The sequence below is a fragment of the Cupressus sempervirens genome, chromosome 10 (assembly GCF_028749045.1).
Source record: "Cupressus sempervirens isolate cs-2001-9-10 chromosome 10, ASM2874904v1, whole genome shotgun sequence".
NCBI classification, from domain to species: Eukaryota; Viridiplantae; Streptophyta; class Pinopsida; order Cupressales; family Cupressaceae; genus Cupressus; species Cupressus sempervirens.
The window spans coordinates 694,118,966-694,144,123 of NC_143127.1; the positions used below are offsets into that span (position 1 = coordinate 694,118,966).

General features: G+C 31.7%; 1 pseudogene; it reads left to right on the top strand.

Moving 5' to 3' along the window:
- The first annotated feature begins 1,901 nt into the window (after positions 1–1,901).
- On the top strand, positions 1,902–14,527 carry LOC149535737 (replication protein A 70 kDa DNA-binding subunit A pseudogene; annotated as a pseudogene).
- Positions 14,528–25,158: the final 10,631 nt, after the last annotated feature.

The window sequence follows — 25,158 nt, forward strand, 5'->3', positions numbered from 1 at the left end:
GCCCAAGAAGCAACTCAAGCCCAAGAAGCCACTCAAGCTCAAAATAATCCACTAGTTCCACCACCAAAATAAGGACATGGACCTAAAGAGAAAACACAAGAATTGTCTCCATAGGTTCCCAAAGAAGAAGCCTCTCCATCATCTCCCAAGAAGAAAAGGATGAAAACTCCAATTAAAAGGACAAGGAGACAAAAGGTGATAAGAAAGGTTATTCCTTTTCCATTAGCCCCAAAAGTTATTCCTGAAGGAGCTGAAGAGGATGAAGAAGATGAAGAGGATAACCTTCCCTTAAGTTAGAGGTCTCATTTGGCAAAGGCTACTAAAGTAGAACAAAGAAGGAGTACCATAATAAATTTTCCATCCATTCCTACACAACCTATTTAGGTCATAACTTCAGAGGATGAGTTACAATAGTGGATTAATGAGCAAGAGGACCAAGGGGTTGATGTCTTTAAGATGCCAGATTTTGATTTAGGCCTATAGTTACTAAACTAATTGGTGACAAGATAAGAGATACAATAAAAAATCAACCTCCATAAGAGGATTAGAGTCAATTTATTTCTTCTCCAAAAGGACCTCTATGTGCCCTGCCATCACTAGTTCAAGATGTATCTTTAGTGGATAAAGGTTTATCCACTCCTATCTCTCCAGTCAATGAATAATAGGTGCAACTAGTACAAGAAGAAGATCCATAACAAATACCTTCTGATGAAGCATTAGAGGAGGGAAAAATATATGAGGAATCCTAGCAAACTTCTCAAGATACAGAGGTAAGGACTATAGACTCAATAGATATAGGGATGCTTAATATAGATACCTCATAGAAAGAAAGGACTTTAGAGAGGAGTGGTAAGGGAAAGGGTCTAGCAAAACAAACCCCTTCTTCATTCAAGTACAAATCTCTGATGGAAACTACTCCAAGATGGTTGAGAAAAGAGGTGATGGTCAGACATAAAAGGCAACTATATTGTACTGAGGAAGAGGGAATGAGAGAATTAGTTGAAGCTCTCAAGAATCCTGAATTACCTAAGGGTGATGCATGCACATTGGCCTTCACTATGAAGGACCAAAATCAAGACTTTTTTGTTCACATTGCTATTCCTCCTCTACATGTAGATACTGAAGATCTAACTACAAATGATTATTAGATTAAAGAAATCTTGCTAGGAAAGCCAACTATGGTCATGACTAAATTAATGGTCACCACGAGAATTGAAGAAGTGTTTAATCACTTAGATAAAGATGAGGCTAAATTGGTCAAGTTGAGAAAGTAGAAAGAAATCATGATGGGATTTATACATGATTTATTCAATCCTATTGATCCAAATAATTTGGAGGCCACCCTCGAAGCAAATTTAGAGAGAAAATATAAAGAAAAGTTAGTTATACAAGTGGATCCATTTTTGAAAGCTTGTCAGTTATAGCATGAAAATTTTGAACAAAAAGGTTTATAGATAATATAGGGAAACCTCAAGTTATTACACCATCTGAAGAATAATATGGAGAAACTGGTTGCTATTTTAAACTAGGATTTTGGATTGATGGACGAGGTACATACCTAGGGAAATGACCTTCAAGAATTGTAATCAATAAAAGGTTAGAGGTATCATATGTTGATGGATGCATATATGGGGGATGAGTTAGATAAAATAGATGATTGGATTGAGAATGTTGTAGATGGTAATAAAGTAATGGAGACACTACATGTAGATATTCATAGGCTCAAGGATCACACCCAAGAGCAAATTTTGGAAGTAGAGAAATATTATAGTAATGCATGCATTGACATTTTTGAAGATGAGTCAAGAGATAAAATCCTATCGATACAAATAGTCATTAAAAAATTTCAAAAGATATTTGAAGAAGCTTTGATTGATGAAGACATTAGATAGGCATTTAAGATGGAGGAGGCATTACTAGAGTTGGATGTAAAGCTCAAAGATTTTGTGGAGACTTGTATAAAAGTGGGCAACTATGAGCAAGTAGTGAAAGAGAGTATAATGCTTTGGATTTTCCAAATGCAACCTAAGTGATAGAGATCATAGAGATATTCAAGAATAAACATCCAGACATAGTTCTAGTATGAAGGGGAACAAAACACATAAGCTAGAATTTCAGTTTTGACACTTGGGAAAATTTTGCATTTTTTGGACCTATCTTCTGAGGTGCACTTCTCCAAAGGTGCGCCAAAAGTTTTTGAAGAGGTCAGAGGTGCACCAAAACTTAACTACCAATTCCAAATTTAGATCTTTACATGCATCAAAAACACATTCTGATGGTAGTTTAACTCCTACAAACCTCCAGAGAAGGTTGAGCTTCTATTTTTTGCATCTCTAGAGACTCCTACATCATCTAATGGTTTATTCTTCTTATTTTGTCATGTTTTCTTTGTTTTAAGAGATGTAAAGGCTCATGCACTCATTGAATGGTATAAATAAGGGTGGAGTCCTACTTATCACCAGTTAAAGAGCTAGTTTGTAAATAATTATATTTTTTTATTAGTTTAGAAGAATATATTTGCATGAAGAGATCTCTCACTCTCAACACAAATTGAGGAGAAGATTTCATATAAATTGAGGAATCAAACATGTAATCTAGGCCATTATTTTGATGCAATAATATATGCTTTTGGTTCTCTCATTCAGAGTGTAGTTATTCTTGCTTGAGTGTGTTATATTTTGTGAATGTATGTTCATGGACTGTAATGGAGCCAATAGATTTGCTGTGTTATTTTGATTGAGTGATCTTTTAATTTTGGTGTTTTCTATATGCTTACAAATTTTACTAACGTACTTAGTTGGAGAAGAGATAACCCTATTGTTCATACATAGCTTTTTGTCTTGCATGAGCACACTTTCCATATCCTTGCGATTTGACGAAAGTGAAACATCTTACAATTATTGAATTCCCATCAACAATTACATTAGTAGAATTAAGGAAGCGCTGCTCCTATTTTCATTGGTTACCTACCAATCTTTTCAAAGGCTTAACTTGTCGATGTGTTGTTTTTATGGCTTATGTCTATTAGAGATTTACTTTTCAAGTCATTTTCTTAAACTTCTTATTACCCTATCTTAGTTATTTGCTTTTACAAACACTTGGTTAATTTAGGAATTTATATAGTTGCAAAGTTAAAATTACATTCATTATATATATATTTCTTTTTGTGTAGTTACTTTTTTTGAGATAGGAAACAGATTCAACATCTTATTTGAAATTGGTTAGAACTAGAAAAGGCCTCCTCATGAATACTCACACTTATCTCCTATTGAGAAGATTCCAATAGGTCACAAGATCACCCGAAACCTTGGAGTTGATCCCATATTAACTTTTCAAGAGAGGAGTTCGAAAGGATTCCTGCTATTAAACATCATGCAAAACAACATCTGAACACTTACATCTATGCTATCATGTGCATCTATGATTTTCTATTTCTATCATATATTGTAATCAATGTATGATATTTCTTTTAGCATTGCATGTTGCATGTATATCTATGACTATCAAACATTATAATTCATGCAATCTTTTCTATGTAGATTATGTCAATAACATATTTAAAGACATGCATTAACTTTTTCTCAACCTCATTTTCCTGTACCCATTGCATTTTGTACTCTATTTTTAAAACTACTGCCTTCTAAAATTATGATCATGTTTATTTTTAAAAATATTAAATTCTCCCATAGGTTACAACTCATCGGTTTTAAATTTCAATTTTTTTATTTCAATAATTACCATTTCTTTAGTTATTTGATTATTTTATTGAGTCAAACATTCTCTTCTTTCTCATTAAATGATTAGATTCTTAAAAGATATAGATATAGTTTCCTAATTTTTTCCTTATATATTTAGGTTTTTAAAGTTATTTTATTATTAAAAATTATAAAATTCAATGTTAAAAGTCACTTTTTTGGATTTTAAATAAGTTAGTATTCAATTCTCAAATAAAAAATTATAATAGTATATAATTATTATTTTTATTAAATTACTATTATACCATACACAAATATAAGTGGTCAAGAAAATCCTATATTAAATATAATCAATGTTCAAGAATATTTAAAACTATTAAAATATTTAGAAAGATTTTTGAATAATTTTTTTTGAAAAAAATGGACGAGGCCATTATATTTTATTCTAAACTACTTCAAAAGGCTCCAAGAGGAAAGAAGTAGTGAAGAAAACCTCCCTTCACAACCGAAAAAAATAATAAATGTTCAATGAGAAACAACTGAAATCTATCCAAAAAATAAATCAAAAGCATATTCAAAACCAAAGTACTACATGAGAAGTCGATAACCCCCTAGACATCTATCAGATACTAAGTGAAGAGACCTCTTCCAACACCCATGCCAAATCTATATAAGCTTTTAATGAACTGGCCAATGATGTTAGATCCCATTCAATTGACCCTTTATCCAAAGTAACCCCTTTATTGGTGAGCCAATCTGCTAATCTATTAGCCTCCCTAAAGCAATGTGAAATTTTGAATTCTAAAAATTTAGAAAGTAATGCCCTCACCACCTGGAAAATCTAGTTGATCTCCCAACTAGAAAAATGTCCTAATTTAATGGCTGAAGTTATAATTTGAGAATCCCCTTCTATGTGGATTCTCCAAATGCCATTAGAAATTGCAAGACCCATTGCCAAGTGTAAAGCCCTTGCCTCAACAATGTTATTAGAACCAATTGGAATCCTGGAACATGTTGCTTGGATAACTTAGGAATTAGAATCTTGTAAGACATAACCCACCCTTGAAATCCCAGGATTTCCTCTTGAAACTCCATCAAATTTAATTTTAACAAATCTTTATTAGGTGGATCCCACTTAATGTCCTTCCTTCTCTCCTTCCTATTTTGTTTGCCTTTTAACACTCCTTTGAAAGGGATAGAAATGATAGGCCTCCTATTCGAAATCTTGGAATCATGAGAGGAGAAAAGTAAAGATAGTGACTTAGATCTAGATGTATATGCTTTTATCATCTCAAACACTGATTTTTCCACAAACTCACAAACTTGAGCTATTGAATAAATCTCTTGTCTAAAAATTCTCTTATTTGTTTCCCACCAGATACTCTAAGCGATAGTTATTGGAATCACCAACCAAATTTGAGGAAAAAGTAGTCTTTAAAAAGAAGTAGCCATTATTCAAGAAGGCCCTGAAGGTCAACCAACAAGGGGCCATTCCATTCCAACTTACCAATTTACCAAATATCCTAAGAAAAGGAACATGAAACCAGTAGATGATTGGAATCTTCAAGATGCTTTCCACACATAACACATTGGAATTTATTTTCAATCCCTAATCTAGAAAGGTGATTACTAGAAAGATTTCTTTTAAGGATTTCCAAGCATAAAAAAGAGCCTTCTTTTGGCAAGACTGTAGGATGCCAACAAAATCTAAAGATGTGTCTACTAGGATGAAGATTTTTACTGGTCAAAGAAAGATAATCAAACTTGACTGAATACCTACCATTTGGAGCTAATGTCCAAACTAACTTGTCCTCATTTTGGTTAATGTAAAAGGTCCTTTGTCTAAAAATATTAACCAAGAAGTTCTTTTGTGACTCTATAAGTTGAAGTTGAGAGAGATCTTTCCAAACTGCCAGAAACCCATCATCTTTTATTTTGGTTAGAATGAAATAATCCTTTATTTCCAACCTTCATTGATGTTGGAGAAGAGTCTTAATTGTCAGATCAAAGTTTGGAATGGAAGAAATGGGGGGGTGCACTATTCCACGAGTCATCCCAAAAAAGAGCCTTATGTCCTGAATTTACCACCCAGGATAAATGAGGAAGGATAACTCATCTACATTCAATGACAAAATTCCACATGGTTGAACCTAAGGGAGGGTCTTTGATTGTGAAAATCCTGGCTGGATCATTAGAATCCAAATACTTTGTTCTAATTATCTTAACCCATAAAGACCTTGGATTCTCATATATTTTCCAAGATAGTTTGGCTCCTAAATTGATGTTCCTCTCAAAAAGGCTATGAAGACCAACACCCCCATAATCTTTGGGTAAAAAAATCTTATCCCAAGCTACTAAAGGAACCTTATCTAAGTTATCCTTATTTCCCTTCCAAAATAAAATCTTTAATGTATTTTATGATCTTTCCATGACTGTCCTAGGAGCCAAGAGCATTGACATAATGTAGTTGGGAATGGAAAAAAGGACAGACTTGACTAGAAGGATTTTTCCCATAGGGGAGAGCCACCTTGCCTTACAAGAAGTAATCTTATCCCTTATAGATTGAACTACGTTGTCCCAAAATGAAGCTTTACATGAACCTTGAAAAAGGGGGATGCCAAGATATTTGCTAGGAGCTAGAGCAAGCTCAAAGACAAGTAACTTTTGAATAGCTGATTGAATTGATCTTGGGAGATTAAAAAAGAATATCTTTGATTATGAATTGTTTAATTTTTGGCCTAAGAAAGAGTAGTAAACCTCTAAGGTTTCCTTGATGACCTGAGCTTCCTAAAGGGAACCCTTACCATACAAAAGAGAATCATTTGAAAATAATGTGTGAGTAACCAAAAGTGGGGAGTGATGAAGAGAAATACCTTCCCAAGCACCCTGAGCATTCTTAGTAGTGATGAGTCTACCCAAGCCTTCTACCATAATAATGAAGAGGAAGGGAGATAATGAATCCCCCTACCTAACTCCCTATGAAGATGGTAAGAATCTACAAGGGGAACCATTCACCAATACTAAGAATCTTGCCCCTTTGACACATGCCATAATCCACTTGATCCATTTAAATACAAACCCCATTTTTGCATAATTTTCTTTAAGAAAGGCCAACACACTTTATCATATGCTTTCATCATGTCCAATTTAAGAATCATAGCCTAGAGAGTCTGAGATTTAATGGCATGAAGAACCTCATGAGCAATGAAAGATCCCTCAACTATGTCTTTTCTTGGAACAAAGCCTCATTGATTAGAGATTATTTTTGGAATAACTTTCCCCAACCTAAGAGAAATTGATTTAGTAATGATTTTTTATATTGAATTACATAATGAGATTGGCCTATAATCTACAAAGGAGGAGGGATTCAAAAATTTAGGTATTAATGTGATAAAAGTATTATTGAATGGTCTAAACATACATGAGTTTCTCCTGGACTCCTCAACTGGTGCCACAATATATTCTCCCATGAAATCCCAACATTTAAAAAAAAATGAAGGAGTAAGACCATCTCAACCAAGAGATTTATCGACCTCCATGGAAAACACTACTATTCAAATCTTGTCCAAAGTAAAAGGCTGAAGAAAAAGGTTATTATCTTCTTCTATCACAAGTGAAGGGATAAAATTCAAAGAATCTAGAAGGACAAGGTAGTCACTCGATTGGCTAAGAAGGTCCTAGAAAAAATGGACTACCTTTATTTAAATATCCTTATTTGAAGTAAGGGTGTTGCCTCTAACATAATTAATTTGAAAAATAGCATTCTTCTATCTGTTAATTTTGACTAAAGCATGAGAGAAGCTGAAATTCCTATTACCTTCCCTAAGCCATAATTCTCTAGACTATTATCTCCAGTAAGTCTCTTTTCGAAGGAGAGTTTCATCCAGTTTGCCTTGTAGATTCTTTTGGATATAATATACTTGTTTTGAGAGACCATTATTAAGAACATGCACATTCTAATCCTCTAATTGCCTTTGAAGACTCTCATTTTCTTTAAAGCTTTTCCCAAAACTGAAATGGTTCCATTCCTTGATCTTCTCTTTCATGAAAGCCAATTTTTTGTATAACTAAAACATCATATACCCTTTGGAAGGGGGGCATGCCAACCACCACTGATGCAGTAGCTATAGAAATTTTTTATCTCTGAACCACATGTGTTTGATCTTGAAGTATAATTTAAACTTAAAAGAGTTAGCTTCCAACTAAACCTCTATACTAATTGCAAAGTGATATGATCTTAGTAAACTGAGAATATTAGAAGTGCAATATCCATGTTCCAATAACCATAATGGATTAAGAAAGAACATTTCCAATTTGACCCCTATACACTGAGATTCCTTTCTCCTTTTTTTCCAAGTTATCTTACCATTAGTTGGGATGCAATCAAAAAGGGCATTACCATCAAAAAAATTCCTAAAATCCTGGGTAACCTAGTAAGATGTTTCAACGCCTCTAACCTTATCCTTAACTCCCAATGTAGAATTGAAATCACCACCTAAAATAACCTTAAAGTCCCCAAGGTTTGAGAGAACTTGGGACAGTGTAGTCCAAAATCTTTGTTTACTAACAATCAAGATTGGGCCATAAATGTTTTCCAAATAAAAGGAGACAACAAAGATAGATACTTGAGCAAGAAACCAATTATTATTTGATGAAACCAACTCCACCTTACACTTATGAGGCTGCCATAAAATTTCCAAACCCCCTGAAGCTTCTGAGGAGGGAATGTGGAGAAAACCAAATCTTCCAAGATCCAAATAATTTGTCACCCATATCCCTAGACAATTTTGTTTCTTGCATTAAAACAATATATGCCTTGCTTATTAGAATCTGGTCCCTAATGAGCTAGACCTTGTTAGAGGCATTAATACCTCTAACATTCGAAGAAATAATTCTCATTGGGGCCTATAAGAGCCAACTACTCTCCTTCTTTGCTTCATCTATTTGGTTATTGAAGTAGTGGCCACATCTTTCATCTTCCTTGAAGATTTGGGGAAAGAGAGGGTAGATTAGATCCTCAAAGCTCTGTCTTCATATATTTTTTCCCCTTAGGAGACATACCTCTTGGTTTTTTTTTGAAGAAGACACCAAATTTTTTGAAGCATTTGCATCTTTTTGAACAATAGCACAAGCATTATACAAAGAAGAAGCATTCTCATTTATGTTCTCTATCTGAGTGAATTCTATTTTAATTCCCATAATTTTATCATAGTCAAGATCTTCTATTCTTGTAATCTCATCAAACAATTTATCTGCCACTTCCAAAACAAGGTTGTCAACATAACCATCTAGATCAGCTTCAAAAAGATAATTAACTTTAGACGAGTCCTCAATATTCTTATTACCAATATAATCTTGAAAGCCCTTATGAGGAGAATGAAATTGAGTAGAATCATGGTGACCCTGCTGTACCCCTTGATTAATTTGTAATTCTTGGAAGAAACCATGCTGAAGATTTTTCTTAACTAAGGAGACAACCAACTCCCCATCAATAGAAGACTAGTCAGCCTCATAATCTAGATGCAAACCTTCACTGATCAAAGACTTTTGAGGAGAAGGCACTACCTTAATATTATCCAAATCTTTATTTAAAAACATACCATCTAGATTTGCCTCATTTGATACCTTCTCAATGATTAGAGAATCCTAATTTATGTGTGGAGATAATATAATAGGCTAACAATCCTAATCCCTTGAAAGGTTCAAAAGGTTATCTTTCCCCAAATGAATACTTTGATCTGTCTAAACCCCATGAGAACTCTCAATGGGACCTAGTTGTCCTGATTTGACATTTACCTGTGGGTTACCCTATTCTGCTTGGGGAGGAAAATCTTCCCTAAAATCTTCCAAGATGTGATCAAGAAAGTGATCGATCGCCTTAGGACTTTCTATTCTATGAGGACTATGTGAATTAGGGAGGTAGAAGGAAACTAAAAACTTTGATGGAATTTAGGAATCATTATTGAGAGCCTGGCACTTTGAAGAATGTGAACAAGGATCTAAACATATTTGTAGAGAAATTTTATCTCTCCAATTGCTCTAAGACACCAAATGGCTAAGTGAATTCATTCTATTTAGAATATTATGAGAGTCATCTGGAAAAATTCACTATTGAAGGGGACCAAATTTGGATTCCAAACACAAGGCTCAAGGCCATTTCCTTTTGACATCTCGAAGTAGGCACAACCTTGGTGAGTATTTGAAATCATCCAAGGAGATTCAGTCATGCCCTAAAAAATATACCCAATTTATTATCCATTGCCTCCAAGATTTTTGACTATCTAAATTCAAGAGTTAATGCAAGAAAAGATATCCAAAAGGGGAAAAATTAATTTGACACTTATCTAGTTGAAAATTAGGATACCAAAGCTGCATGTGAACACCCCAACCATTAAAGAACCAATCCTTAGAATGATGTACTTTATCTATGTTATCCTTGTCCTTAAAAATAGTAATGAAAAAATTGAGGTCATTATCTACAAGAAAAGATTCTTGGGACCCAACCCAATTTTTAGCAGTCCAATCCAAAATTTGTGTATTCGAAGGAGTATAGTTCCAAATTGTACCAATGAGAGTTTGTGCCTGTAAGTCTTGGATAGAATAAAAGTACATTGGCTCTATAATACACAATCTGAATGCATCCCATGGTGCTACTCTTTCTTGTTGGGCAAGAATATTAGAGCTGAACTAGTTCATATTTCTAGTAGTCCCTTTCAATAGACTAAAACTTTGCCCAAAAATTGGGGAAGCTACTTGATCAAGATGAGATGTATCTAAATAGGACATGGAGATGGGCCCGTAGATATCAAAATTTACCCTTTTCTTTGGCCTTTGTCTTCTCAATTTGTGAGAATGAGTACCCCAATTCTAAAAAGGTCAATTCATAGGAATGTGAGTCGGGTTCTAATAACATTTTGGCAAAGATTTGTCCACCCAAATGCTAGATTAAAACACCCATCAAGGTGTGTTTTCATGCACAAAGTGTACAGGTTCATCCACCAATTGACCTAAGTGAGAAACCCTTTAGGGTGTCGAGGATGCCCTAGTAGATGAATCATGAGAAAGCTTTGCCTTGAGATCCTGAATTAGGAAAAACTAATCTACCTCATCACCCCATCACTCTAATCTATCTATTTCCTTTCCTTTATCTCTTAGGGTCATTCCTACCTCTCGTACCTAATCCCCAATTGTAGCCTACTCATTTTCATTAAACCTAAACACTCAGTCTCTATTACAATGGCTGGGAACAAAGATGGGAAAATCTTTGATGACGTGGTTGGGTTTTAGTTCTTTAACAACCTAATTGGACCCTAGTTTGGGGGGCCTCTTCTACTGCGAGTGTTGATGGGGTTGAATCCTCAAGGCAAGGGCAAGAGTAGTTGCAGACATTGCATGAGTCTTATCAATTCGGGGCTAGATTTTTGAATAATTTAGAAAGATAATTTGGATGATTTTTTGCTATGCCATTTGTATGAGGTAGTATCCTATTTTGAATCAAATGACTCCATTTTTCTATTTTTTATTCCATTTCTTTTATTTTTCTATTTTTTAAATCTTATTTATAATTGTGTATTTTATTATAGTTTCAATTAGGAGAGACTCTCTCTCTCTCTCTCTCTCTCTCTCTCTCTCTCTATATATATATATATATATATATATATATATATATATATATATATATATATACATATATCATAATTATCTTATGCTTTCTTTGTTAAGTCAACTTTTTAAAATTTTAATTTTATTGAAATATATAATGTACATTGGATTTCAATAGAGAATAACTAATAAAAGATTCCAATATTTTTTTAATCAAATTTTTTTGAAATATTAAAATTTAGAAAAAATGATTTTGTAAAATAATTATTAAACTTTTATAAGTTTCTCAATTGATGGACTTTAAATAAATAATTTAAATTGTTTATTTTATTTATTTAAATAAACATTATCCTACATATAAATTCTATTAATTTAATATAGTTTTTCTTAAAACTTAACAATTGTTCATATGATTTATGAATTTCACAACATTAAGTAGTTTTGTTGTAATTTTTATAAATTTATAAGTTATTTAAATAGTTGTTATGAAACTTTTATAATTTTTTCAAAACTTTTAATAAATATTTTAAATTTTTATTTTAAAAGGTCTATGTGGTAACCTTTGCATTGGTGCCTCATTGGGTTGCCTCACAAATTTGAACCCTCCATAAAAAAAATCTCTTTTATGTCAATGACTAATTGATTTTCTATGTTTTAGAAAGATAATTTCCTATTTTTTAAATTAAGAAGTTAGAGATTTTAAGAGACAATCTATAAAAAATAGAAAATGACATTCTAGATGATAGTAAAAAGGTTACAATTACTTAATTAATTTTAGAAATATAGGATTTATTTCATCAAAAGTTACATTTAATTTATTGATTTAATATAATATATTTATCCTTTACATTACTTCTTAAATATGAAGGGCTTATATTTGAATTAGATTTTTATTTATCTCATTTTTATATGAATTGTGTTTCATATCTTTTAATTAATAATTTGAATGGTATTTTTTTAATCATATAAGATACAAAAAATTAATTATATATTTTTATTTATATAGTTACTTTTAGCAAAATAATGATGATGTAATTTGACATTGCTTGAGTTAAGAATGTGTGAATAATATGATTTATTTTAATAAAAAATAATTATTTTGTTTTATCTATATAATTATTTTCTATGTTTTCCAAAGATAATATTCTATTAGTAATTTTTTTTGATAAATCTCATTGTGTTTAATGTTTTTTAATGTTTTATTATTTTATTTATGTTATGATGATGTAGACATCTACTCTAACAATGACTTATGAGATCAACTAAATGTTGCAAGAAATGAATTTATTGCGAAAATCATTCCTATTGCAACATTACATCCTTATAGGAGTGCATGGACGATCAAGGATAGAGTTGCTACAAAGACTCATCTTTATTAGTTCGACAATGCAAGAGAAAATGTCAAAGTTTTAAGTTTTGATTTGGTTGATTTTAGGATAAACTTTAAGAAAATTACCTCCAAAAAAGGATATAAAATATTGGTGAATCTTTCATTATTTAAAAAAATAAAATTATTTCTATTGGAAAATCTCTCAATTTTTTATTCTAAATATGATTAATATTGGCAATTATTTTTGAACCATAATTTGTTTTTATAAAATATTGAAAAACCTCAATAATAATAGGAAGTTCATTAATCACCATGGAATATTACAAATCGAATATTTTACCTTGTGGAATATTAAGGATCGTTACATATTCTTAAATCAATAGTGAAAACTAAATATTGGTGATATATCTCCAAAGTAATTAATAATTATGATAAGTATTGGATAGTTTAAACTAATTTCTCCAATAATATATTATATTTAAGTGACTCAAATCTAATCACGCAACAGATATTGTGGCAAATATTTGAATTAAAATTTTTCAATAAAATAAATTATTGAGTGATTTTAAATATTCTAGAACTAAATTTTATAAAAATATGGCTATTTAGGTTATATCAAATCTTAAACTAGTAGCCAAATAACTAGCCAAAAAATTCTTAAATTAGCCAATTTATGAATATTAGCCACTAAAAAATACTTTGGTTAATTTTGATGGTGGGGAAATAAGAGTTACATGTTTCAATGTTGTTGCAAATAAATTTTATGAATGCAGATAAATTGGGAAACTGTTCACAATCTCAAAAGGGAGCCTTAAACTTGCACAATTTTTTTTAACTATTTGAAGAATGATTGGGAAATTTTGCTACAAAGTAGTTCCAAAGTTGAATTGTGTTTGGAGGAAGACAATTTTATGCCTAAACAAAATTTCAATATTATATCAATAAATGAAGTTGATGCCATGAAAAGCAATTCTATAGTTGACATCATTGGTGTTGTTTTACTAATTGATCCATCAAATTTGATATTAAAAATGAATGCCACACAAATTTTAAAAAACTCTTCAATGGAAAGACAGGTTAGGTTTCATAGTGGAGTTCACAATGTGGGGTGACTTTTGCAATAAGGAAGGCCAACAAATCCAAAACCTATGCGACTTAGAAGGTTTTCTTATTCTTTCTATAAAGGTTGGACACATTAGTGGCTTTGGAGGAAAATCTATTAGGGACAATCAACACAACTCGACTTTTTATAAATCCTAATCTTCCAAAGGCACATCAATTGAAATTGTGGTTTGATACAGAAGGGAAAGGTCTTGCTTCCCCTTCTATTACAAAGCAAATATCATATGTTGGACAAGCTAAAATGCTAAAAACTGTGGCACAAGTTAATGATTTGGGACTTCGTTAATCGAATGCACATTGTTGGGGTGTGATAAAAGCTACCCTATGTTTTATAAAGGTGGAAATTTTTTATTATGTAGCTTGCCCCTTAAAATTTGAAGAGAGACAATGAAAAAAGAAGGTCAAAAATGATAGAAATGGTAATTGGTATTTTCAAAGATGTGATAAGAGTTTTTTTGAATGTGATTACATATGCATGCTTTATTGTATAGTGCAAGATCACACAACATTTGCTTGGGTCATATTTTTTTAGAAAGCGACATAAGAGATTATGGGTGTTATACCAAAGCTGAAATTAAAAATATTGAAGGATGAAGAGTAGGATGATGTCAAATTAGGAGAAATTATATGAAAGGTCATTTTCAATAAATTCATATTTAAAGTTTCCATGAAAGAAGAGACTTACAATGATAAACAGAGGGTTAGGTGTACTTTCATAAAAGTTGAAAAGTTTGACTATGCATACAGAAACAAAGTATTATTAAATTCAATTTTTTAGATCTAATTTCTACTCTATTTATTTCCTTCTATGCAATTTATTCTAGCTAAAAATATTTTCAAATGTTTAAATAAAATATTTCTCATGCAACCTAAATAGTAATGCAATAGCCAATCACATATCATTTACCCATAATCTAAGTAAGGGTCTACAGTCCAGATCTACAACTTAATTTGAAATACTTTTAAATTTGAAGTTTAAACTATGAAACATATCAATATTTTCTTGATTGTAATACTATGGACAATGCCTTATTATTTAGACTAGCACATACATCATGATATTTTGATCTTTTCATTTAACTTATAAATGAAAAATCAATTAACACTTTGAATCCCCAACTTAAAAAAATCATTCCTTGAATACCTACAATTCTATCTAATTATGCTAGGCAATTACTTAATTCCTTCAATTAAAAACAAAACATAACATTCCATAAAATTTTAAATAAATCATATTTGTGACTCTGAGTTCTTTGTTCTCAAAATACAAAAAAATGTGCAATCTTATGAATGGAGACAAGATTCAAAATGAAACACTTCTCATAAAAAAATGTATTAACTTCTTTAAAACTATACATCAAAATTCTGATCAAGACTGAGAATAACAAAATAGATTAGCATTGTGTCTATATTTCATTAATTCATCATTTTAATACAACCGAAGTATATAAAAGTCAACATAGACAAGGATCAACCAAAATATGACATTCATTTATAAAATAAAGTCTATGACCCTTTTTCCAAGTGTTGGAAATCCTTTTATAACTAAGGATTGCAATAAACTTTAAAACTTGCAAAGGGAGACATGTCATCTAATTATTAGACACAAAATTGAAGGAGAAAAAATAAAGAACCTTCTAAAAGGAAGCATGTGTGTAATAGTTTGATGACCTGTAACTTTGATCACTTTATTGTAACTGCAAATCCCTTTAGCAAATCAAAATTTTAGTGATGAGGTTGTGGCAGGGTTGAGGAAAATGAGTCATCATAGTCTATTACATAAATGTGAGACTATGACACATGTTCTTGATATGATGGCCAAGTAAAATTCAAGAATCTAATTTTTCATCTATCTATATGGGTTATACTTTACATCACACTAATTTACCTCTCTTTTAAATGTCTCAAAACATATCCATGAATGAATAATTTAACCCATGCAAACTTTGAAATATTCTATTTCATATTTGTTAGTAAATAGACTTGTCCTCTAAAAAATAATGAAAAGTACTGACTCAAATTACCTAGAAATAAGTATAAGAGCTACTAACAGCTGGATGAGTTATCATGAATTCATAACTCTCCTCTAAATTGAGAGGTACAACTCCCTCCAAAATTATTTACAATGAATTAAATATATAGTTATGTCTTTACCCAGAAGAAATGAAGGCTTCTTGATATTCATTCATCACTATGGGATGAATGCAATCATCAAGATTACAAACTAGTAGATGATAGAAAAACAAGAAAATAGCCATAAGAATATCTACAAAAAAATTCATGCAATATGGAGGAAATTAAAAGAATAGTATAATCTATTTTGTGAATGTGAATTTATTAGCCAACTGACTTACAAATCCACTCAAACTTGACATAATATCACATGACTGTACTCAAGAATAAGAAAGAAACAATCATAGGATCAGTTTTAAGTAGAATAATAAATATTTGAACCTTAAGATCCAACATACAAATATTCCCCTTTATTTCCAGAAAACATAATAGAACAATCAAAAGATCACTATGTCCTTGAACATATAATCATGTTGCAGAAAATGCAAGTATTTCCTATATCTTACTCTATTATAATCAATACATCATGAAAATATGTTCTCCCCCCTTAGCCTCATGACTGACCAGAGTGAAAAGAAGAACCCCAAATTTCTTTCTTTTGGCATATTTATCTCTTTGTTTCCTTTTTAGTTATAAAATTGATTCTTTCTTATTCCCTAATTGTATCTGCCTTTAACTGATTCTCCTTGATATTTGATATTTCATAAACATGATGTCTACAAAGATAAGACTAAAGAAACCTATCATAGTATGGGTATGTGCACATTTGGGTAGAGATGGCATATAAATTTACCTTTAAGCTATATCTCTTCTAACTTTGGCGTTAGGCTATGATATGATTTATCTTATAATCAATACATATGTGTTTGTGTTTGGAATCACTATAAAGATTCCAACTGGTAGGGTCATGCTTTATATTTTATTTCATCTTTGATCTTCCAAACCATTCTCACACACCTATTACCTATCACACTATTGGTTGTGGTGACTTTTCATTATAAATCAATCAAGAAATATTAATTGGCTTTTAACACCACAAGATTAAAATCTCTATTGGTGTTAACACCTTTCATAATCATGAAATTCTTCACACATCTTTAATGATTTATGGGTTTAATCTTCCCTACATCTAAAATACATGGAATATGGTCTTCAATGCTTGAGACTAGTAAACCAATTTATTCCAAAACCCATGGATTTTCTATGTATTTTTGTCTCTATGTTGATACATTTTAGCAAGAAATTCACAATCATTTTCTTAGCCCCATGATATTAGATACATATTCTTATTGAGAATTTGTGTGATGTTCGATTGACAGAGCTATTATAATCCTTATCCTCTTAAAATTCCCAACGTGAGATGATAGTCAATGTAAAGTGTTCCTCTCCATGATTTTGGTTACACACGAAGATTATCGTGGCCAATTCTTAGTGGCAACATCCCAATCACTAAGTCTTTCAAAGGGAAACTCTTTCCCTATCCTCTTGAATCCAATGATCACAAGGCCAAGCATGATACTTTGTGATACAAGGAAATGGCTATGCAACCAGTTATTTAGTAAATCTTATCTAGGAGACGCTTAGTAAAAATTGTCTATTTCTATACTATCATTTACTAAATAACTAGCTACATACCCACTACCATGATACAAGGTTTGTAACCCTATTTTTTTCTTTTCTTTTCTACTATAATTATGGAGAAGATTCAACTCATTCAAACATCTCATAGTTGTTGAGCATACCCCAAATCTTGTGTTAATTCCATTGTCTCCACTATTGGTCTACCTCATGTATGCAATATATCCTCCATTTTTCATTACATACTTGTTTCCTCATAAGACCTTACTTAAAGATGATTTTCTTTCACAACCATTAACATTTCTCGACTTCACATTCCCTAAAGCTAACAACCACTAATTTGAGAAAGATGTTAGAGTCTACTAGATAACATTTTGGATTTGAAGTTTTGAAACCACTTATATCTGCACACTCGAGCTAGTCAATAAGATTTTTAAAATGATGAAAGTAACCTTTGAACTTTCACTAAACTATACTTTCAAACGTGTGAATCTAAACCATGGAACTAGGATTTGAAACATTTGAAAACTACATCTTTACTTATGCTTATGTGCTGATGAACCGATGAATTTTGAATTTGGAACTATGCACTTAGAAACCTTGAATAGTACTCTTGAATTTCTATCTTCAAACTTTGAATGACTAAATTTGAATTGATCATTCATTCTCTTGAACTTGAACCTATTGAATCTCCATATTGGGTTTTGAAACAAATATTGGAGGCATTAAATTTGGTATCCTAAGCTTGTGCTCCTACATTGATGAATTGCTGGACTTAAATCTCTCACTCACAACCTTCAATATATACTTCCAAATCTAATCCATGAATTTGAATTGTCCAATCTTCCTCACTCGATAGGTAGGTGTTAAACTCAAACCTTGAACCTTTGCTTATGAGGACTAAACTTGAATTATGAAAACTTGATCTCTTGAATATGAATTTCAAACCTAGACATAATTTTTGAATCTAGGGTTCAAACCATAATACTCTTAGAGACTATGTTTTTAATATTGAACACGAACCAATTAATTGACAACTTTGAACTTGTACTTATAGGCTTGCAAATCTGAACTTTGAACTAGAATTTAAACTTGAACTTGAGCTTGAACTTGAGACCCATGTTTCAAGTTCAATTTCAATAGAATATCAGGATGCTACCTCTTTGTAGAAAAACCCTTACAAAGGCATTGTTAGCAAAAAAAACTAGCAAGAAACTAAAACAATTTCTCAATAGGACCAGTTTGCAAAGTTTAAAAAATTGGGTGTGAAAGCATGCTTACAGTTGGATTTAATTGGGGATTTGGGCCATGAGGAAAATGAAGAATCCATAAAGCCTTTAGTAGGAGACCAATGATTATCCATTAAAAAATATAGTCTAGAGAAATAATGGAATGAGGACTACTTGCAAAGAGGAAAAAAGGGGCAGCACAACAAGCTACATAACTACACTACAAAAATCACAAAAGAAAGCCACACCTAGGCACAATAGAAACTTTAAATGTACAAAGGACATGATAAGTGGCCCATACTTTGAATACCACACCTGAATGCTCACAAAAAGCCATTGACTAGTTGAGAAAAATATGTGCTAGTGTGAAAAAGAGGTTGGAATATAAGATGCATCATCTTAAGTAACCATCTATAGTAGTCATGAGGATGGATTTGACCACCACATTCTCGACAAACCTTTGAATCAGTATGTTAAGCTCAAACAAGAATTCTACTCCATATAATTCTAGTTGCAACATTTTGTCATTACTTTGAATGAGTTGGCCCATATCTACCTCAAAACAAAAGGACTCCAATATAGGAATGGTATCAATCAACCCATCTTCATGATCAAACTTAAACACTTCTACTTGTGTGCAAGATGTTAGCATAGGGGTAAAAAGGTTTTCTTTAGCACACATTTATATTTTTTCAAGTCCTTTGAATGGCTTGGGTTGTAGTAACTCTTCATTAGTTTCTATGTGATCAAATTGAAAACATTCATAATAAACATGCAAGAATTTTTCTATTTTAGTATTGCTATGCCCAAGCCTTTCTCAGTCATGCTGATCCATTACACTTTCTTGGTCAAAGTCACTAGTTGAATACATATCATAAGTATCAAATCTAAAAGACTCTAACTCTGAAAAAGAAGCATCTAACAAGAAGTTCCCACTTGGTTCAACATCAATAAATATGTGTTGAATAAAAGATATATATGAGTAGGTCACTATTGCTTCTAGTTGTGTAGCATGATCAATCATGCCTTTTAGAGAGTCAACTTGTTCCTCTAGTATTTTAGGAAGATTTTATATTCTCCCTCTTCATCAACTTAAAGGATACCTTTTGTTTCTTCCCCATGAATTTTTTCCATTGTTGTATTGATCTGCCATACTTTCATGATCAATCTTGATAACTGAAACTGCACTAGGAACTTCAAAAGAAAAAAAGTTCAAATATTGAATAAGAGGTAGCTATTGGTAAGCTTTTATTTAACTTATTTTCATCAAGCTCTTCCTCTACATGATGCACACTTAGACAATTCATTAGATCATTTAATTCAGAAATATGTTCATCCTTACCCTTAATGTGCAAACAAAAACCTCTTACCATACCAATGGACTTATTTTTAGAAGATGTGGGCTTTTGAAAATCCTCATCATCGTACTCAACATGTAGATGATATACTCCAGACGCATTATTAGGACTATTTTCAATCACACGGGGCATTTGCAAATCCCCTATGTTAAGAACTATCATATTTTGATAAATAGGGACAGCGGGTGCTAGTTTCACTATTTTGAGAACAAGCCTTTTCTGTTTAGGATTTATGTCTGAGTGATACAACTGGTCATAAAGATAGATTCCTTCCTGCAAAGTTTTATCATATTTTACTCCACTAATCATCATATCATCATCCAAGCTAGCACCCTCCTTTTGTGTATCTTACAACCTCTCTAATTTTAGACATTGAAGCAATAATCTAATTTCAGTTTGCATGGTGGCAATGAAGACATACAATTGGTTATTCTCACTTGACTAGCTGGTTAGAGGAATCTTGTTGACACTTCCTTCTACTCTTGGGTCACCGACCATTTCTTTTCTTTCCTAGAACACATTGATTGACCAAATTGATAATATAAAAAAATCCTTACTATAATGAATGCCCTTTATTACTTGTTCAGTTTTATTAGGTTTAGAGTTGTATATTGTGATATTATTCCCATCGAGTCAAATTCAAAAACATGAGACAAATCTTGCCTAGGTAATAATAATACTTATGCATTTCTAAGAATAAGCCTTCTCTCTTCTATATTTATTTGTTTAGAACCTTTGATTAAGTTCATCCTTTATTTTAGTTTCAATTAACTCCTTAGGCTCACCAAGCTTTGGATTACTCTTTCCTCTAGAGTCTTGATATACTCTTCAATATTTTATTTCCATAAAAAATTCTAGAAAGAAATATACTTCACAAGTTGAACATCAGAAAGAAACTCTTGATAGGCCTCTACTCTTTGGTCTTTAGGGATCTTTTCCTTTATTTCTTTTATTGTTAAATTGTGACTTTGTGGGATAAGAGTAGGAGGAATTCCTTCTATCATTAATTATCAGTTTCATATTTAGGGACTAAATTGTCAATTGGAGAAACTCTTTTCTTTCATTTATCTTGGTTGACCTCCTTACTTGGTCCTAGCTCCCCTTCTAATGGAATTATTAGTACCTCAATATTTGTAGGAGTAGACTCAAAATTTTGAACCTCTTGAATTATGAAAATTACTTTTTGAGCCTCTTTAGTCATAGGGGTAGTATCCTCAATAGTTATAATACCAACAAACTCATCCCTTATATTTATTGCCTCTTCCTCCAAGATACCCTCATGATGTTCCTTGTAAGGTAAAGAGACAGGTGGAGAAGGGAATCTCTTAGATTTTCCTATAGGAACTTGGCCTTCATAACCCTCTAGAGTTATGCTCCTCCTTTTTGGAACCCTTTTGTAAACTACAATATCCTTCCCTTTTATCTTTTCTTTTAGCAATTTTATAACCTCCCCCTTCTTGTTCTTTGTTAGGCTCATGCCCAAGTTCATCAAATAAAATTCAAACCTTCTTAGACCTTTCCAATTTCTCTCTCATCATAGCATAGGTTTCAAAAAAATTCTCCAAAAAGCTATTCGACCTTTTATGGAACCAAGTGGATCATACATTGAATTGTGTAGACAAGGCAAATATTTTTAATTTGAGTGCATTCATAAATTTTCCATAAAAATTAATTTAACTCCCTTCTTTGTCCTAATTAGGGGACATGATTGTTGACCAAAGTTGCACATGGAACTTCTCTCCTTCCTCCTTAATACTCAAAATCATGAATTCTCTAAAATATAATGATCTAATAAAGAATCATGTGCATTGAGAATGAGTACAAATAAAATTTAGTAGGAAAACCATTTTTCAATGGGGCCAATCCCTCATTCATTACCATTTCTAAGTAAGAAGGGAAATCATAAATGATAACATTTTTAGGGATCTGATTTTGAATACCCATCCATAATAATTCCTTGGTAAAGTGGCCATTATTTACCTTCCCTAAGACCTAAAATAGGGGAGTGTTTGTGTCCATAATCTCTTTCTTGTAATACTTTGTTTACCAAAGCTCATTCCCCAAATCTTTCAAATTGTATTGAACCCCATCCTTAATCCTTAGATTAGATTTGAAAATCATATGCTTATCTTTGAACTTGGTATATTTGAAAATATTTACAATATTCATAAGGTCAATGTCTTCAAATAAAGCATAAGCCTCTATGAGATCAAAAATCTCACAATTTTCATCAACAATAATCTTAATTATAAATTCTCCATTCAAATACCTAATATCTTTTGTAATATGGTCATATCTCTTTGCCAACTTTAACATCAAGTCTATATCAAGAATTACAGTGGTCACAAAAAGCTTCCATTGTTCATACTACCCATAATTCCATAGGGGATTTCCCAAATTAGCCTACTCATACAATTATCTAAAGATCTTAAGACCAAGAGTCAACATATACATGTCTCTAACCCACCCATATTTATCTTTTAAGCTCAAACAAATTTCATTTCCCAATTCTATCCACTTGGTATTAGGAGTCCTATTACTAGATGAAGTAGGTAATTTATGTAATTGGTCATCAAACAAGTTTTGATCATTATATTCTAATTTACCTGAATGATCCTTCTTGGGAGATATTTTTTGGGTTTCTTTCACACAATTGACAATCTCTCTAGGGCTAGATAATTTAAAAGGTAATTCTGCTAGGGTTGATAATAAATTTTGGATATAATATATTAATGAAATTATGGGAAACCTAAAACCCTAGCACTACAAAATTAAAAACACTAAAATGAAGAGATATACAGAATAGGGACACAACTTACTTGGGAATTATAGCATGTGAAGTTTCAATTTTTCTGAATTGGTCCTAGTCAAAAATTGTGGAGCTCTATAGTCCCTTGTTTCAATTTTTGATGTCTTGAAAATGAGAAGAAATCCCTTTAAAGCTGGTCATTCTTCTTGAAAATGGTGAAGCCCTCAAGAATCAATTCATATTTATGGAGAAAATGGCTATATCATTCTTGATTTGAACAACTTTAAAACTGAACTATTGATCCTCATCTAGAACATAGATCCATGATAAAGATTTGTTTAGATGACTATAATAGGGCTTGCAACATTGATCAATCATGAAACAATATAGTACCCTTTGAAAATTCTTCCTCGCTTTGGAGAAGTCAGATACATGTCATCGTGGGTATTAAATACGGGTCTCTAATTTAACCACACACTTCAACATGATCATTATTTGTTAGTAACATCCTAGAATGAACATGATAATATTCATGCAACATGTTTGCACAAGGCAATCTATTGCCTTCTAACTAGACAAGGTTTTACTATATGTTCTCTGAATCGAGAGTTCAGTAACCAGACCAAACTACTATGAATGATTTGAATGAATACAAATACAAGACTAACCTATGCTTTTGAGATTTTGTATGAAAAGATATGAATTAATCTATATGATATTTTAATTAATCTAAGGACAATGATAAGAAAATTAAGGTAAATGGATGCATTTTAATCTAGATGATAAGCATTTAAAAATAATGGAGGTTTGAATGTAAAATGCTTAAGTGCTCAATCCAATAGCAGTTTGATACTCTTCACTTGCATCCTCCCAAAGGAGAGGCCAAGGGCCTTTTTACAGAATCTTGGACCCAATCAATGATCAAGATTAAAATAGATGTATGGTTTAGATTAGAGGAGAGATTACGTTCTCCATTTTTGATGGAGTTGAATGAGATGAACTTGGGAAGAATATTGATCCATTCAAATATGAGCTCATAACTATTATCTAATGAATTAAATAATTAGTTTCAACAATAATGATGAGGATATTTTATTAAATCAATATATTTAATTCCATTTTCATGTGAGATGAATTAGGAAAGAATACTAATCCATTCAAATATGACATCATAATCTAATACTCTAATCAAGACTAAATAATTAGTTTCAACAATTATGATGCGTATATTTAACTAAATCTATATGTTTAATCCTTTTTCATGTGTATTAGCTAAAGAGGGTGGATTTTAATTTAATTAAAGTGCAAGGGCTTATAATTAAATTAATTTTATTAGAAGATTAATTTAGCCAATTTGAATCAATATTTAGAAACTAAATAAAGTATGTGATTAATATACATTTAGGATTTTTTTGCATTTGACACTTAGGTCAAGTAGCGATAATTAGAACTAGGAATGCCTAGTACAATAGGACTTAATTGATCAAGAAACTAATGTTGTAAGATTGATGTACCAAAATTGGTTCAGAATGCTAATGTGCTAATTTAGGGGTGTTACATTTGCCCGTATTTGAATATATATGCAATCAACATGTGGATTCAAATAAATTGAAAGTTTGAAGTATAAAACAAGAACTGAGATTGATTCTAAGACTGATGACATAGAAACCAATTGATGAGATATTTAGGGTTATCTCCAAAACAAAGCTTAACCCCTTGGAGTCTAGATAGAACAACTAGATACTAGTCTAAGAGAATAAAGATTGCCAAAATTCATAGAATCATTCCCAGAACAAGATTTAATCTCAAGAGTCAGAGATAAAATGCTCTGATACTTTTCTAGTAAAAGATGACAAGATTAATCATGATTTATAGGATTGTCCCTAGAATGAGGATTAATCCTAAGGATTCAGGGGTTAGAATTCCCTAATACATGTCCATTAATAAATAGTGATAAAAAGAAAGATTAGGATTGTCTCCCAAATGAAGCTTAATCCTCTAGAGTTCAATTAGAGCACTCCAGGCAACATTGTCAACCGGTAGAGTATGAACTAATGATAAGTAGTTGACAAAGCTCATTGTTGATTCAAATTTGATGCATTTTGAGGTTCTTTTCACTTTTTTTGAGTGTTTGTATTTTTGTGTGTTAGGTTCTCATGTGAGAACTTATTTTCTTGCATGAGTTTCCAAAAGAGCTCATGTGAAGAAATTTTATGATAGCATAATCTTGCATCACTATTAAGGATTCCACACATGGGATGTACCAATGTCTCATGAGAAAAACCCTCAAAAAGTGGTTATTTTTGCATGTGTGTTGGAGAAACCTCATGCAAGGTTGTTTTCTCACATGATTTAGGGTGTTTCCTCACACAAGAGCTTGCCTATTGGGTGCAAGATTGTGAAATTTGTGAAAGATTTTGGA